This window comes from Alexandromys fortis, unplaced genomic scaffold, assembly GCF_014885135.2.
Source record: "Alexandromys fortis isolate MF-2015 unplaced genomic scaffold, M_Fortis_MF-2015_v1.1 scaffold_301, whole genome shotgun sequence".
NCBI classification, from domain to species: Eukaryota; Metazoa; Chordata; class Mammalia; order Rodentia; family Cricetidae; genus Alexandromys; species Alexandromys fortis.
The window spans coordinates 543,729-562,702 of record NW_026068170.1 but is presented as its reverse complement, the minus strand read 5'-3'; the positions used below and the strand labels follow the sequence as shown (position 1 = coordinate 562,702).

General features: G+C 37.4%; 1 long non-coding RNA gene across 1 annotated transcript in view; it reads left to right on the top strand.

Moving 5' to 3' along the window:
• The window catches only part of LOC126492179 (uncharacterized), a 113,771-nt gene extending 99,778 nt beyond the window's left edge, over positions 1-13,993 (top strand). Inside the window, exon 3 of the long non-coding RNA XR_007589544.1 lies at positions 13,914-13,993. This is a non-coding gene — a long non-coding RNA (uncharacterized lncRNA). The remainder of the gene's footprint in view (positions 1-13,913) is intronic.
• Positions 13,994-18,974: the final 4,981 nt, after the last annotated feature.

The following is an 18,974-nucleotide window of genomic DNA, read 5'->3' as shown; positions in this document are numbered from 1 at the left end:
GTAAACCATTTAAACAAAAAGAGAAACTGAAGCAAAATAAAATAAAATAAAATAAAAGTAAAAAGTAAGGCAAGCACCAAATATAGTAAGATCTTAATTATCAACAATTGGAATATGAGTGGATAAATTCTCTAATTTAGTTACATTTAGATACTGAATAGATTGAAAAAATTCAGTTACAGGTAGCTTTCAAAAGTACTTTATCTCCTAAGACACATATAGGCTGAAATTGAAGGAATATAATGAAATATTTCATGTAAATTGAATCCATAAGAAAGCAGAAATACTCAACTTACATGAGGTAAAATAAACTTTAAAGATAGTGAAAAGAGATAAAGAATGGCTCAGAAACAGTCAGTCAGTAACATGATTGACTTCTGAAAATGAGGACCTGGGTTCAGTCTCCAGAACCTATAAGAAAGCTGGGCATGATCATGTGTTGTTTGTAATCCCTAATTCCAGTTCTGGGAAGCATCACTAGGGGTCAGCTAGCCTACTCAGCAAATTTTAGGCCAGTGGGAGAGCCTGTGAAACAACAACAAAAAAAGCATTAGATGGTTTCTGAAAAACAGCACCACTCAAGGTTGATTTAGCCTAAGCTCACACATTTACACAAGTACATACAGACCTACAGACATGAACATGAATACACACAATAAAACTTGGAAGATCCCTAGGTATTAGTGAAGAGATGGATTTAGTATGAGGAAATAATAATCCTAAATCTATTTATACCCAATAACAGAACACTCACTATTACAGTGCTGAATTTACATTCAGGTCTTGTAAGGGAGTCAGGCTTTTTAGATGAGGCTTCAACTAGGTTAAGAGCCAGGTGAAATTACTTACGAAGCTTCTTTACAATCCATATTTGCATTTTTCCTCCACATTTTCCATAATTTGTACACTTCAAATGAGCAAAGAATAGACTCATTGTCTTAGGGGACAAAATGCTAGGAGGTTACAAAGGTGAACCTTTGGGATGAAAGGGACCAAATCAACCCAGATATTTATTTCCTTCTTTTACAAAGTACTGGGATACAGCATACAGTCTCTGCATATCCATTCCTGAATAAAGGTCTTAGAGATCTTCTCCTGGTTTTTCCTAATCTCTGCTATAGAATCATTTTACATATTGGGAATCAGAGAGATGACTCAGTGGTTAAGATCACTGCCGCTCTTCTAGAGGACCTGGGTTTGATTCTCACAATCCGCATGGCTGCTTGAAACCAATCATACTACAGTTCCAGAGATCCAATACCCTCTGTGGTACGTAGACATACATGTGGAGAAAACACTCACTCAAAATAATTAATTGAAATTGACATATTTAAACACACACACACACATACACAAAATTTGATTGGTCCAGTTACGTGACTGAGGGTTCATTTGATCAGATAAAGCACGGGAAGAACACCAGGTGAGACTGGGTGTCTAAGTCTCACTGCATTTTAATTTTCTGAGGGAAGGACTTGAAAAGTGTAGGCACAGATGTTTAAAAGTAGTTTTAAGTTTCAAAACCAGAAAGTCTTTATGGGACCTGGGCCGAGGGTGAAAACTAGACAGGAATTTGGCAAAAAGAGAATATTTTTGGTTTCTTCTACTGTCTTCTGAGCAGACCAAGATTTTCTTGGTCTTGAAGGTTCCAACATTTGAAGCCTCTCTTTAAATGAAATGGTGCAGTATCAGGTTGGGCCATTAGCTTTCATTCTGAGTGAGGAAACAAGTCTTCATGATAATTTTCATAGGCTCACAATATAGCCGTCACAAAATGAAAAAAAAAAGCCAAGATATTTTTGTTGTTTAACTGCTTGACACTTTCATAGTATAATCTCTTAACTTTGAAATCAGTTTACATTTTCAATATGTTCAACAAATTATTCCTTTCAAACGAAACTAAACAGTGTCTATAACAATGTTTCAAAAATTCTATTGTTAGTATGTGTTGAAGAGATTCAGCTTCAAACACTTCATTAGCAATGCAAAGTCTTTAGGATTACTGTCATAGCTTGGAAAACGTTTATTGAGCTTCAGATAATGGTTTGAAGCACTCACTACTCTTTCATTACTATAGAGAAATATTTATAAACATGAAAAGTTTAACTCACTGACGTTCACCTGATTTCCAGTGATGAATAAAAAAAAATACAAAATAAATTTGCAATTGTTCCAGACAAATTAGCCAAGTTATTCATGATAAGTGAAGACTTGTGTCTGACTTGAACTTTACATCAAAGTGTCATTGTGGTCCTTTGTTCATAATTTTCTACAAATATTGTTTGAAAAAAAGTTTCCTTTTATAGAGTCAATTCTAACTCCACATATCTAATTTTCTTTCTACTCAAATATAGCCCTGCTAATGGGTGTGACAGTATGTATTCATATTGCAGTATTCTCGAGTCTGGATCTTTACAGTACAAGTTATCCAAATTAGCATGGTGGAAATTAGAAATATTTTTGTCTCTTTCCTGCACTTTCTATACTATTAATAGCTTAACTATAAATGAATGTGGCTGTGGCTGAATTAAAGACATACCTACATGTCTGTATTACATCTACCTATATCTATATATTTCAATACACATATATTTTTATTTGTAATTTAACTTCCTTGTAGTCAGAGTTCAAAGTTATTCTGTTTATTTTGTTGGCAGGAAGTTTGTAGGAGAAATGACGCTTATAATAATATGTCTTACATCTGTAAACTTTGTACAACTCATATCACCCTGTGAGCCTAGTACTAGGTTCCTTACAATAGACTGGAACTGAAACTCAAGGTTGATTAACTTTTGGCAAATAAATTCCTATGTCTTGAAATTACATTGCAGGTAACAGAAGGTCGAGAACGTCAGATGAATAGTAGAGCAAGGACAAAGGCACAACTTCAGTCTTTAACTATGAATTCCACTCTGCTGAAGGGTGTGAGACACAAGAGGGATTTAATATGATGACAGCAATAATGAATACTGTGAATGCAATCCCAAGAATGGAAATCTACAACTGTTCTCAAATATATAGCTACACCAGATCATTAAATGTTTCTTAAATCAATTTAGCTCGTTTAGGACTTCATTCATTTTCACTGCAGTCGCTTTTCAGAAAACATAAAACGTTTCCAAAAATGATTTATACTGTTACAAAATAATATAGCTAGAGCTTACACTTTATGTGGTCCTCTTTTGCCCTCCTTTAAGAAGGAGATTAATCAATTCTTCTTAATCTCTTAGGAGAACGTAACTGTTAAAACGACTTCACTAATTATTTAAGAAGATTGACTAAAATATTTCTCATGCTACCTTCCTTTGTAGCCCCACTGTTCTGATATGTAACTTGCTACTGAAATTATTGCCAATCCCAAAATATTGTGTATTCAAGACATTCAATTTTTTTTCTAGAATTGGCCAAAAATAATCTCCAGATTAAAAGTCAGCTAGGATCTTACATGGTTCATTAATCATTCTATTCTGCTTTAAATCACATCTCACTTTCAGAGAAAATCCACACTAATCACCACCTGGAATGAGGACTTCATCTCTATCCTTATTTCTTTTGGCTGCTTCTTATCAGGATTCTATTGTGTGTCCATTACTGTGGCAAGCAAACATGAACAGGACTCTGCTGGATTTTTAAATCCTTGTGAGAAGGCCTGTTTTATTCACTACTGTAGGCAGTGCTTCTAGCTCAGGCCCAATAATCAAATACCAGTCACATGTGCTGTTACGTCCTGATGTTGGTTTGTAGTAGAAGTTGTTTCCATAACTAACCTTGGAAGGCACACTGTTCGTGTTTAGTAAAATACCATGCCATGAAATCATTACAAAGAGCTAGAGCCAAGAAGGAGCCTAAGAGTTACATCTTATCAGTGCTCTGTATATGAGTGGACAAAAATGTGGGTTCTGTCTTAAGGTTTTGATTGTGAAGTGACACCATGACTATGGCAACTCTTACAAGGGAAAATGTTTAATTGGGGTGGCTTACATTTTCAGAGGCTTAGTCCTTTATCATCATGGTACAACATGTTGGTGTGTAGGCAGACAGGATGCTAGAGAAGTAGCTGAGAGTTTTACATCTTGATTCGCAGGCAACAGGAAGTGGTCTGAGACACTGGACATTGCTTGAGCATGTATGAGACCTCAAAGTCTGCTTCCGTAGTGACACACTTCTTCCAACAAGACCACATCTACTCCAAAAAGTTCATACTTCCTATTAGTGTCTCTATGGGGACGATTTTCTTTCAGGTGCTGTGCTCAAACTAGGGAGGAGAAATGAATAAATGAAGAGTGTATATCCAATAACAAAGTAAGAGGATGGATCTAAGCCAGAAAAGAGGATGAACAGAATGGCCATGGAGGCAGTGGGATTGGTCCACATATTTTGAGGAATTGCTTATTCATTTTACTTTTTATATTTTTGCTATTTTAAAATTATGTGTATGTGTGTGTCTATGTGTATGATATTAGTACAGTAACCTCAGAATCCATAGATGTTTATGTCCCTTAGGGCTAGAGTGACAGGTGGTTGTTAGCCTAGCCACCTGACATGGGTACTAGGAATTGAACTCAGACTCTCTGAAAGATCAGTATGTTCTCTTAATTCACGAATTACCTCACCATGTCTCCTGAAGAATTATATATTTCAAACACTTGTGTGTTGATATTTAAAGTAAAGCTATACAATATTCCCTTTCTCCAGTTGGTGAAGAGATTATACCATGACTTGAGAGTGCATTTTGGACGATAAGGTACAAAAGCATTGTCTGTTAATGTGTACTTGTTGACTATATGTCATATGAAATGCTTTGGAATAAAGAAAATTTGGATTTAGCACTTCCTAGATTTTCAAATATTTGCATAGACATATAGTTTATCTTGCAGTTGGGAAACAAGTCTAAATTCATTTAGATTTCATACACTCTGTGTATATACATTTTGATGTTTATGCACAGGTGTGTGTGGTCTCTATGTGTATGAGTGTGTGCATGTGTGTACATGTGTGTGGTATCTAGAGGCTGATGTTTCATGCTCCTTTCTATAGATTTCTGTCTTAATTTTTGAGACAGCATCTATCATTGAATCCTGAAGTAGCAGACTGGCTAGACTGGCTGCCCACTGGGTTGCAGGAATGCTTCTGTCTTTGCTCTTACCACCAGCACCAGGCTTATCAATTAGTGCTACAATACTTGGCTTTTATTTGGGTGTTGGAGATCCTAACTCAGGTCTGCATGTGAGCTTAGCAGGCATGTAACCAACAGAGCCATCTCCCAGGCTTCATATACCCTTAATCTTATTTTATTTAGATTTATTATTTTTTAATTTTATGTGCATTTTTGTTTTATACAAATTATTTTAACTCACTAGTGGTGCCTATTGAGGTCAGAAGAGGGTGGTGGATCCCCCTGGAACTGTAAGTACAGACATTTGTTAGTTGTTATGTAGATGCAGGGAATCTAACTTGGTCCTCTTAAAGAATAGTCAGTGTTTGTTACTGCTGAGCTATCAATCCTTCTCCTCACTTCTGAAAAACAGCAGTGACACATACCTCATTCTATATGTTTTTTTTAACTATCATATTTCTAAGACTTTCCTTTGGGGAGAACATTCAGAAAATAAGATGTTAAATACGAAGAAGAAATCTTTAGAGATAAGGCTGTAATTGTCATCTCTCAGCATGAAGGTGAAGTTCCTGCTATTTCTATTTCTTATTTTTCAATTCTTTTCCTGAAAAGGCATTGGATGTACCTCTTGCAGTACATTTTTGTAATTTTACTTAATTTGCACATTTCTTTTCAGGGTTGGCCTGTTTTATATCAACAGTTCATTCACAAAAAGACACAATGACAGATTATTTTCACGTGTCCATCCATCTCTTCTGGAGCTACAGACAGATCTATATTGTACTTTCTGTTCCAGCAAATGAAATAAAGATATAGTAAAAAACAGCAGGAGTGGAGAATATTAGAGGAAATCTATAATGCAGATAAAAGCTCTGGGTTTAGTAGGAAAAATAAAACCTGCCATCTGCAAGATTTTACTTTTCTCTGTGACGAAACATAACTTATTTATTGTAAAAAAAATAGGCCAGATATCAAGTAAAGTAAATGAAACAATGTAGAAAGTTTTATTGAATTTTGTCTAAGTTTCTGAGTTTAAGATATGCTTTTGTTCTAGATGATTCTGAGATTATGATATGGAGCTGTATATACCCTTGACATCATTTAGGCTTTAAAAATCACAGCTCTCTCTCTCTCTCTCTCTCTCTCTCTCTCTCTCTCTCTCTCTCTCTCTCTCTCTCTCTCTCTCCCTCCCTCCCTCCCTCCCTCCTTCCTCTGTGTGTGTGTGAATGTACAAAAATAAAAACTCAAGTTCTTTCTTTATGGCTCTGTTATGCCCAGATTGCAGAGTCCCTCAAAAACCAGGAAGGAGACCATGTCTCGTATGTCAAAGCAAAGTGACTATTCTTATTCAAGCTTTAACTAGGATTCTCTATGTGTCCCATGCATTGGCACAATCAGAGAGCCCCGAGCTCAACTGGGGTATAATTTTTATAAAAGCAGAGGTTGGGGTGATGGATTTCTAAGGTTCAGAACCCCTAATTGGTTGACATTTGTCTAGGGGTGCCCTGGTGAAAAGGGAAGAGTGAGTGTTAGGCTAAGGGACATTAGGTGATCCTATCAGCAAGGGATGGAATGTTAAGTACTTTCCTATTGGATAATCAGTTTCTGGATGGTGCCTGGGTGGTCTCTTTTGAGCCTGTCATGGCTGGACTCTACAGCACATCTCTATGGACACTCAACTGTTAAACTGTTAGGACAAGAACAGATATTCTTTTTTTTCTTTTTTCTTTCTTTCTTTCTTTCTTTCTTTCTTTCTTTCTTTCTTTCTTTCTTTCTTTCTTTCTTTTTTTTTTGGTTTTTCAAGACAGGATTTCTCTGTGGCTTTGGAGCCTGTCCTGGAACTAGCTCTGTAGACCAGGCTGGTCTCAAACTCACAGAGATCCGCCTGCCTCTGCCTCCCGAGAGCCACAGATATTCTTTATCATAACTGGCTGTCTTAACATTCAGAAATTTTGATGACACTGGCATTAGTGGCCAAAATTCATGTGTTTAAAATTATTGTTGACAGGGCAAAACATCACACTAAGCTTCAGTGGAAGAGAAGGAAGGCAATGCCTGGCATATAGTAAACTGGCATGAGCTAGTTCCTTTTTGTCACATGACACAGACTTCATATCTGGGTAGAAGGAGTTGAAGTAGAGGAATTACTTCTATCAGCTGTGAGCACATCTGGAGGCATTATTGTCTTAACTGCTAATTGATGAAGGAGTTAACCAGTACATTTACCTTGAAAATATGTATTTCTAACAAATCTATTTTCTGTACACATCTTTTATTTGTATTTTTATGTTCATTTTTGAGGTTATAGTTTAATTATAGCATTTCTTCCTTCTCTTTCCTTCCTCCAAACCATCTCATACACCTCTTTTCACTTCTTCAAATTCATGGCCTCTTTTTTTCACTAATAGTTATTGCATACACATATGTGTTTATATACACAAATATATTCATAAGTGTAAACCATTATTCCATACAATGTTATATGTTTGTTTATAGGGCTGACCATTTGGCACTGGACAACCAACTAGTATATTCTTTCCTGCAGAGGGTCTCTTATCTCTTCCAATATACTTGATTGCTTGTGTTATTAGTGTAGTGTTGAGGCCTCATAGACCTTTTCATGTTAATTGGTTCCTCTATTGTCAGCTCATATTTAAGCAGTCATGTTGGTGACACTTCATACTTGTAGCTTCTGATGCTACCAAGAGACACAATCTCATACCAAAGTCTTTAATACTATGATCTTTCTGCCCCCATTTTCTGCGATGTTCCCTGGGCTTAAGATTTCAGCGTGTTTTATAAATGTATCCTTTGGCACTGGGCTCCAAAATCTTCATTTTGATTGGTTGTAGTTTTCTGAAGTGTTCTCTTTCTGTTGCAAAGAAAATTAACTTTGATGAGGACTGAATACTACACTCATTTGTGGGAATAAGGACAAATGTTTTTAGGTTGTAGTCAGAGTTTATACTGGTTTAGTAAATCACTGGTTGGAGAGTTTCTTTCAATAACCATGCTCTCATTAGCATTGAGTAGGTATCTAGGTTTCCAGGAACAGACATGGTATTCATCTTGTTGAGTGGGTCTTACATCATTTTAGACAGTTGTGGTTGCTGCCAAGGTATGTGTGCCACTACTATACCTATAGGGTTAGCGGGTCGTTGAAGTATATACTAGCTGGGAAGGATTGTAGATTCTCTTCCTCTTTTGGAAACTTGTATACAATCTTCTGGTACCATGAAAACTCGTCACCAGGGAAGGGGATTTTAGTTCAATTCCATTTCAGGAGTCTCTGGGTACTGTTTCTGAAGTGTGTGGTATCTTCATCAGTGGGATTTTCTATCTACTGGGGTCTGGTAACCAACGCAAAAGGAATAGGTTCTCTGTTTTGGGAGTCTCTTAGACAGCTCTGGCCAACAACTCAAAGGAGAGCTTCTTAGGTCTGATATTGGTGTTTTTGTTAGGTGGTTATTGGCCCTTGTAGTAAGCACTCTCAACCCAGATGAGAAACATTTATTACAACTCTGTTATCATTCTGCACACTTTAAAATACTCTCATTATTCAGCTGTGAAGGCTTTGAGTTCATCTGAAACATGCACGCAGAGTAATATTGTAAGAGAGAATTGAGGAATTACTTATGTGACTCTCTGGGTTAAAATATAAATTTCTTATGTGCAAGTCCAGTAGAACCTGTGATTGAATTTTGAGATGTTTATGGCCAGACTCTTAACTCACCATGACTACTGGAGATGACCATAGGAATGGCCAGTACCCTTGAATAGAATATGTCTATGTAGGATAGTCATCAAAAAGGGAGAAGAGCATTAGATTGTTTCACCTGTGGGTTAATGGACTAGCCAATACAGAATTTTGCTTTAAATGAGAACAAATAGAAAAAAGAGTTTTAAACTGGGAAACAAACATGATATCAAAGGTAGGACATTAAATATAAATTGCTTTGTTAGTAGAATTATCTCATAATGATGTGTTATACAAGAAATTTGGCTCATGTGGTGGATTCTGTCTCTTCAACGGTGATACAGCAAAGGCACACAAGACTTCAGAAGGTGTTAAAAATCAATCTATATTCAGTTGTGCATCTATTGGGATTAGCTCTAAAACTTCAGTGCAAGAGAGTCTCTAGGCAAGATGAGCACCATTGGAACGATCTATAAAAGACTAACACAGATGCAGAGAAAAAGAAGAGGAGACTGATAGATAACCTTTTGAATTCAAAAGAATCTGACATTTGATGCTGTATTCTCCTTACAGTTTTCAGAACATTGCTCAGCATTCACTTGACTTGATTAAATTTCAGAGCTGAGATAATATCAAGTTTTGTAAGGATATATGAGTGTGCTATTTGAAGAAAGGAGTTTTGATCCATGACTTTTACCCAGTGGAATTCTGAGAGATGAGACTTTCCTTTCCTTTTGGAGTAACTGGTTGCTGGTTTGAGCACTGCAGGGCTGTTCTGGAAGCACATGATCACTGCATGGAGAAATATATAGGACCCTTCGTAGCCATCTCCCATCGGTATGGTGCAAGCTGTGTATTCAATCACACTGTCAGAACAATGACAGCTAGAAGAAGGGACCCATAAAGCCATCCATCAAGCCCTGAAATAGCTAGCCCTTTACTTGTCTGGAGTTATTTACTAGTGGTTGATGAAGACACAGTTGAGTGAGGCAGGAGCTTATGAAAAGTCTTGACTTTCTGTTTTGGTGAGAAGGTCATTTTGAAAGAGGGTATGGTAAATCCTTAGGTGCATCCGAATCTAACCTCTTGTTAATTTGGCAAAACAGCACTAAAATGTTAAACTTTATTCGAAAGGGTTTTGGCTCTGTATTTAAAAAAAAAAATCAAATTTTGTATCACTTGATTTTAGAGCAGAAAATGGAGTCATTAGAGCATATAAATCATTTTAGCCCTGACAAGAACCCAAGAAAACCTAAACTGAGAAAGTCCTTCTAATTAGATTTAATTCTTTGAATAAAAAATTACAATCTCCATCCTTAGTCATCATCTGTAAAGATACATATATGACAAGGTGTCCCTCAGTGCTAATGTGTCTGTTATCTTTCTGTCATCTGTTATAACTTGAGATAATCGACCAATAAGCAGAATGTGTTTATTTTCTCATAATTTTGAACTTTTCAGTCCCTGTCTAGTAGACTCATTGATTTTGGGCCTGTGGTGAGGCAGCATATGATGGTGGGAGCATGAGAAGGAAGTAACTACTCAGGTTGTCATGACTGCCATACAGGACATGAGACATTCTAAAGACCTCTCACCAGGCCCTTATCCCTAAAAGTTTAAATCCTCCTTAGTAGTTCCTGCATGGAGACTTAACCTTTCACCTGGAGACATTTTTTTGGGGGGGGGGCATCTAAGAGCTAAACTATAGCATTTTCTAGATATTCTTCAGTTGTCGGGATTGGATCGTCCTTAGATGGGAGCTATTAGGTGGCGTCATCTGCATATTAATAATGGACTAGAGCAATGCAGAAGTTTGCTTTATAAATTAAAGACACAAAATGAAGACAGCTTTGAACTAGAGGACAAATGTGCTCTCTGTTGGTCATAAATCTTGGCCATTTCTTTTTAATCTCCCATTGAATACAGAATTCAACAAAGATTAGCTATCTAGTTAAAAAAGAATTCTGTGATTAAAATCTTTGTAAGATTAACTGATGATTCAACTTTCAGATAGGTGATCATGCCATCATCACATTGAACTATAAGAAATATTATTTAATCAGATATAATGATCTTCAAATATATTCTGCCTAATGAGTAGGTAGCTTGCAGAAGCTTGCATCTGATTTGCAAAGTCACAGATACATTTAAAGCCAAGTTAGTTTGTGTTTTCTTCTTCATAAGTGTCTTAAATGTATGACCCAAGCTTCTAAGAGTTTTAATTTAGAAAAATCTATCATAACTTTCGAATTTGGTTTCAGCTAGTGAGAATAAAATATTGTATACTTCTTTTAGCTGATAGCCATCTGCTATAGAAACATTCAAATGTCAGCTCATCAAAATTTAAAAGGACTTCCTGAACAGAAGTTCACAGAAATTCAAGAAACTTTAATGGAACTTCTGTTGTAAAATGATGCTGTCTTGGCTTTAGGCTAATCCTTAAAACACACCTACAAATCCATCTCCCAAAATGTCTGCTACAGAGAAGGAGCTGGGTTGGTTTTACAATTTTTATGGCAAAGGTTAAAATAAGTAATTTCCACAGCAGCTGTCGACATCCAGTATGTCTTGGGAGGCTGTTTCCCCTAGAGGATTTTATTTCTTCAAATGTCATAATTAGAATTTCATCCCCAGTGACTACTCAAGGGAATCTGGCAGCAGGAGACAGCATGGGTCACATTTTAATTAGGGATGCATCCTTCCTTTCTGAAGGGCCAGAAGCTGGTTGATAGTCATGTCACAGGAATCCTGATGCACTGTGAATAATTAAATATTCTTTTCAGTGGAGAGCAGTTGTTTCCTTAAAATTCAGAACAATTTATCAGAGCCTTAGCAGACTTCTCTGTCCCAGTGAAAACCGATGGGTTGAAAAGAAGTAGATTTCCAGGCAATTAGAGCAGTGGCTTGTGCTCACGTTCCTGCGTTATCCATGACAGATGTACAATAACGGAGGATACTCTTATGCATGCATTTATTTATTTTCTTCCTTTTATTAAACATTCATTGAATATCAACTTTGATGCTGAGAGCTGAACTTACTCTTGGGGGAGGCTAAGTTAAACAACACTGTCTTTTACATAAGAGAGGCATACCTGGGTTTGGTCATGAATTATTATTAAGTGAATAATTTAGTCGAGTTATATACCTAGTGCTTTGGGGACATCAAGAAAGAAGCAATTAATTCTACTTGAAGAGACAGGAAAGAAATGATGTGGAAAGTGGAATCTCAGCTGAGCTGTAAAGGATAATATGTAGAAAAGAATGTGTTAGACTGACAAGGATTAGTAAATAAAATTGTTTCTGTAGAAACAAGGGATGGTTGGAGCACCTGTGGTTGTTGTATGGAGGATACAATGTGCACTCTTTTAGGTAAATCGAAGATACACATACATTCCAGGGCAGAGTTCTTTTAATATAGGCAGAAAAGGAGATGTTATGGGCAAGAAATCTGTCTTTGCCAAAGGGCCAAAGTTATGAGATGACATTGATCTTCTCTGACCTTAAAATAGCCAAACAAGACTTTTGAGAAGTTTCATCTTTTATTCCAACTTGCCTGAGAAAATGAATCATTCTCCCATTTTTTCCCATGAAGTGAAAAAGATTAGTTCATCCATACAATGAAATATTACTTAATAATAAAAAGAAACGAACTATTGAGACATGCAAGCAAAGGGATGAATCTCAAATGTATTTTGCTAAGGGAAAGTAGCCTGAGAGAAAAGAGTAGATGATGTATGTTTCCATTTATATGAAATTCCAGAAAATGCATAACTATAGTTATAAAAAGATAATTTGGTAGTTGTCAGGTTACAGTGTAGGATTGATGATATTAGCTGAACTGGAGCATGGATGAATGATTGGGAGAGACAGAAATGTTCTGTCATAACTGTGATGATGATTACAAAGCTATCGTTCTAGGAACTCATCAAATTATGTGTTTAGAACTAGTAAATTATTGCTTATGAATTATGGCTCAAATAAGCTTAGGGCAATGTTGAGGGCAGAATGGGTTAAACATATAGTTCTAAAGAAACAATAGACTTTGCATAAAAAGCATCTAGTCAGAGGCCACTGGACTGTCCTCCAACAGTGGGAACAAAGGAGTATTTGGGACTCTTAAAAATGTTTAAGTTAAAATATAAGTATCGAAGTGAGAAATAATAGAGTAAAGCTACAACGCTGTTGCAAGCTTTGCATATATTAATTTTTTGTTTTTCACGACAACAGTGTGTCTCATTGCTCCTCTTATTTATCAGATTAGGAAACTGAGGCCCAGGCATGTTAATTTGTTCATGACTAGAAACCTACTCAGTTTAAGAGTCAAGGTTGAAATTACACAGTCTGGACATGGTATATTAATATGAATTATATGCGATATTCATTGTATTAAACAACCAATTTAATTTACTACATTGCCTATAATCACAAACACATTATATTTGACTCTTTTATTATAAATTTAATAGAGGGAATAGTTAATATTCAGGCCCGGGCATTTTGATGTTTTATGTTTTCTTACTTGGGTTTATTACTATTCTCATTTATATCATTATAGAGCCCTGATGTAGCTGGATATAACCAGAGGGAATGGGTTTTCAAGAAATATTTTAGAACACAGTGTTATATTAGAATTTATTAACTAAACACATTGCTGTTTTCCATTTTAATGCATTTGGGTGTCAAAAAAATCTATATTGTTCTGGTATAAATGATATCCACAAAGGATCAATCATTGATACTGGAGAAGTGACCAAATGAAGATGGAAAGGAAACTGCATGTCACCGACAAAGAGGATGATCACAATCAGGCATGAGTACAGTCTTGTGAATCACTGGGTGTTAAGGAGACCCACTAAAGTGGACCACACATTTGCATACATAGGAGCATCATGTAAGGACGTCTTCTGAGTATATTATTACACTGCCGAGTTAACTGCGGAGCTTATGAGCCATGATCTATATTTTTGAATTACACTAGGAAAGTCTATTAAATCACACATAAGTGCTGGGAATCTGGCCTCTGCATCTAATTTCTTATTTTGTATGAGTAAGAGAAAGATTCTCGGTAGTTACCTGACAGCTAAACCTTTCCTTTGGCAGTTTCCAAAAATCGAGGCTGGAATGATGAACAAAGAGAGCACTGGCAAGCCAATCATGCCAGCTGGGATAACCTTCAGGCTGTAAGTAATAAAATCCATATTTAATACATATCTTATTGGTGGGACTCTTTTTCTTGGATCAGAGCTTAGATGGTGCAGATGGAGTTGAACAAAAACTATAATGCTGATAACTTTATAAAAAAGCTGCATTAATATTGGAGACTCGAGTGTAGTATTGGTAATAAGGATCATATGAGGGTCAGCAGATGCCAAGGAAGAAAAATGGAATACAACTAACATCTCCTTCCCCCAAATATAGTTCCACCACAAACAGTGCCAGCATCAAATATGACTCCAATAACATCAAGATATTTTACCTCTCAACACATGTTTCATAACATTTTTCAGTGTTACTAAAAGGCAGTGCCAAAGACGACAAAGAACCGACTTGTATTTTAATCTCATTAGCATACTGCAGTGACAAAAGCTGCATCCTCTGTGGAAAACAAGAAAGTGATACTAAGTAGGAATGTCTTTTTTTAGGGACTAAGTAACCCTGAAATATTTGCCTGTCTTTTCTTGGTTGCTTTGTCAGAAACAGAGACCATTTGGTAAATAAGTATATTAATTACATTAAATTCAGGAGATAGTACTAATAAAGCAGTTGTAAGGGTTAGCAACTCATTATATCTGAAAGAGAAAGGTGATTGAATGGTGTCTTGGTTATTTTTTCTTTCTTTTTTATCTCTTTTATTTTGGTGAGTTTTGTCAGTCTAGTTTATAATTCATGAGAAGAGCAAGACAGTTCCATGTTCTCATCAAAGGGATTGTAGAATTGACACAAAACTTTTAAAAATGGTGCCTGCTGTGGTTTGGGTCTGAAATAGCCAAACATGCTCAAGTATTTGATCATTTGGTCGTCAGATAGTGGAGCTGGCATGGGGGGCATATTGTAAGCAGAGCTTAATGGTCCGTTCTTCTGGGAGTTCAGAAGACCATTCGGAGTCAATTGAGAGGTGAACAGTCAGACTGACTTCAGAAGACTTAGGAGGGGAACGAGAAACATATTGGAATTGGACTAGAGGTCATTTGTGTTACGTATTTTATTTTATGGAGGAAATTTCAGCATACTGTAACATCCAGGCTATGGTAAGCTTACGTTTCTTCTGAGACCCCAGCGCAAAACGCTGGGCAGACAGCTGTAAAACATGAGCAGCGTGGTGAAGAACGAAAAATAGATGCATTGAAAGTTGCAGGCAAGATGTTGACAAAGTGGTTGTGATTGTTAATGAGATTAATATCATGAAGGGAAGGACTCACACACTTGCATTGGTACACAAAAAAGAGTAGAACCATCACATGGAAGGTTCTGGAGGGTAAGCAAGCATTAGTTAGAAAGACCTGCTTTTAAGAAGAGGACCTGGAAGGATGGTCCCCATTGTACCCTGCTCCAACATGGCTTCTATGGAGCTGTCTCCTCAGCTTATATAGTAGAATGCCACAAAGTCCTAGAGATGAGGATATGGCAGACTTTGAATGCCATTTGGATAACTTTAGATAATCCCTACCTTCTTAAGATGGCATCAAACTATATCAGGTTGAGTTTTGAGGACTGATGAATAGATACTGTGAGGTCCTTTCCCCAAACAAGGCTACTCAGTGGACCCCAGCTTAATCCCCTAACTGGTTGGAAGGCAGACTGAAGCTTCCCAGAGTTTGGAAGGCCAAACACTAATAGAGTGAGTGGGAACTCTCCCTGCCATCATTTACCTCACAATAGTTGCTTCTCATACTGGCTGGGAAGCAGGGGACACAGCTGTAGGTGTAGTTGGAATTTTCTTTGGGGCACCATCAGCTGTCAAATAGGGACATGGAGAAAGACATGGAGACTTATTATTCACTATGAAAGCTCGGCCTTAGCTTAGGTCGTCCCACTAGCTCTTTTATCTTAATTTAACCTGTTTCTAGTCATGTTTCTATGTTTTGCCTCAGGGCTTCTTGCCTTTCTTTCATTCTGTATGTCCTATTTTCCTGCTTCCTCCATGTCTGTGTGGTTTGGCCCCTGGTTCTCCCTCTCTGGTGTCTCTTTATTTCTCCCCACCCAGAGCCCAAATTCCTCCTCCTACTTCCTCTCCCTGACTAGAAATCCCATTTATTCCTTCTCCCTCACTATTGGCTATTCATTTTTTATTAAACCAGTTAGGTGCCTTAGGCAGGTAAGGCAAAAAGCAATACATCTTTGCATATTTAAACTAACGTGCTGCAACATGTAGGGGTATGCTGGGAGATGTGAACCCCCAGATCCTGAATTTCTTGTAAACAACTTGTTTTCCTCTGTTTGAGACAGCCTGCAGCTGCTCTGAGCAGGAGACTTTCAGGAGTTCCTGATGGCGGGGGAGTGGTTTCTGGTGCGTTTGGCTGGGGCGTGGCTATCAATTAAGGATCTCTATATAAGCAGCTCTGATACACAATAGGGGGGCATTCCTGTTTCAAGGATGATCCGTGTCTCTGTCTGTGTGTCTTTGTGTGTTTCAGTCTCCAGCCCCTTGCCCAGTTCACGAACTGTATGGCAGCTCATAGAGCTCGGACAGGCATTGTGCGCTACAGGGGTACAATTTCTTGTTTATTCTGTTGTCCTGTTCTCTGTGCCTAACATGGCTCCAGTCTTTTCCTTAGTTCCAAGTTTCTCAAAGTTCCTCATCTCAAAATGCAGTTACATACATGATTCCTTATTTCACTTTATTTAGAAAGATGTGAAGCAAGGGCTCCTTTCGTCAGCCCTCTTGGAATCTTCCCTTTGGTCTTGTTCCAACAGGGTCACGGATTAATCTGTCCTGATGCTGATATTCTACACAGTTGTTTATGCCCAGCAAGGACATAATACAGCTATTGGCTGCAAGACCAGATAACAGCCATCAGCTGTCACGATTTGCTGTTGTATTTTTCTAGGTTTTTTTACATTTATCAACTCACCTTTCTGTGGTGAGACAGCCTGCAGTCATTTTTTTTAGGCAACAACTTGTGTTAGTTATTATTCATAACAATGCTTGTGCAGGACTATAAAATCCAGATAGAAACTTGTGCATGTGTTCAAAGAGGCAATTGTTCAGACTTGTTGCCAAATGGAAATTAATGCACTGAGTGTAAAGCTATGATGGTTTATGTATACAAACCACTGAACGAGAGTAGATTAATGGTAACAGACAGTGTTGGGTAACGGGAATGGAGAGCTATTGAAAATGGGGTGGTATTTTCTTTTATGTCTGCATTCCATCTGAGGTTAATAGGCTTAATTTTCATAAGGGTCCATTTGAGAAGAGCATTTAAGCCACACCTTCTTCCTTTTCAACATGGTGTACATTGCAGCAGCAAGAAACTACCTATATTTTGTACATTGATTGTTTTTTCTTTTTAAAGAACTTTCATCATTTTAAAAGTGAATGTAAAGATTCTAAAGTATTTTGGGATTCTTTAGATATAATCCACTTACGTAGTTGGCTTTTTTCGTTAACTTTCCCAGAGCACTGTGACTTTCATTATCACACAAAGATATTACAAGACACCAGCTTGCCTCTGTCACTCCACAGGAAGCCATTGACTTCTGGACCCTACCATGACTCAGAGAGTCATTCTCACTCAGTTTCACACACTCAGAAAACTCAGAGTAAAAGAGAACTGAGACAACTCAGGAAAATTCCTCTTACACAATTCAATCTCACCCTGGACTCCTGTACAAACCCAGTACAGAAACTTGAAGTTGCAAAGAATTGGTTAATTTTATGCATCAGATTGATTGGGCTATAGGGCACCCAGATATTTAATCAAATTTTGACCTGTGTCTGTAAAAATATTTTAGAGAGAAACTAACATAGAGATTAGTTAATTGATTAGAGGCAATTCCTTTCCCTAATGTGTGTGACTTTCTGTAATCTATTAAAGATATAATGGAGTAGAAATTCTGAGAAGAAAAGAATTTCAGGTGCCTGATAATTGACTTGGAACCCCATTTTTCCTCTGCCCTTGAAATGAGTTTCTTAATGCCTAGGCTTTAATACATGGAGTAGAGTTCATACCTTCAACTCCTGTGTCTCTGTCTCTCTGCTGCAGATCTTAGGACTTTTCAGCCTCTATAGTTATGTGAGCCAAATTCCAATTTATATTCTCTCTCTCTCTCTCTCTCTCTCTCTCTCTCTCTCTCTCGTCTATCTCTCCTTATTATTTTCTTTCTTGGTTAAGAATCTTGTCATATGGATAAACATAAGACATAACTTGATAAACAGGGTAAGTAGATTGTTACATACTAACAATATTTATTATAGTATACATGAAGCGCACTAATCATTGGTGGCACCAGTGTTCTCTGTATCTAGAAAGGATGGATACCTATATTTCTCTTTACCCATGTAATATTTTTCTTTTGAGATTATTGCTAGCTGTTTTCTGTCACAATGCATATTGTGTGTTTATATGCCAGCAACACCCCTTTTTTTTTTAAAAAAGAAAACACGCTTTTTCATGTCACATACCAATCCCAGTTTTCACTTCCTCTCCTCTTCTCATTCCCTCCAATTTGCCCCCATTCCACTCCCCAACCACTCTCAGAGAGGGTCAGGCACATTGCCTGCAATATTATAATATAATACAATCGTATAAAATGTGCAGGTCTCTTTTACTGCAGACGATAGGTTAAGAAATAAACATAAAAAAAAAACGCAAAAAGAGTCCGGTTTTATCCCATGCTTTTTCAGTCGCAGTCCAGCGGGCCTTGGTGAGCTCACAATAGATCATCCCCACTGTCTCCGTGGGTGGGTGCACCCCTCGTGGTCCTGACTTCTTTGCTCATATTTTCCCTCCTTCTGCTCCTCCTTGGGACATTGGGAGCTCCGTCTGGTGCTCCAGTGTGGGTCTCTGTCTCTATCTCCATCCATCTCCAGATGAAGGTTCTATGGTGATATGCAAGATATTCATCAGTATGGCTATAGGATAGGGTCATTTCAGGTTCTCTGTCCTCAGCTGCCCCAGGAACTAACTGGGGACATCGCCCTGGGCACCTGGGAGCCCC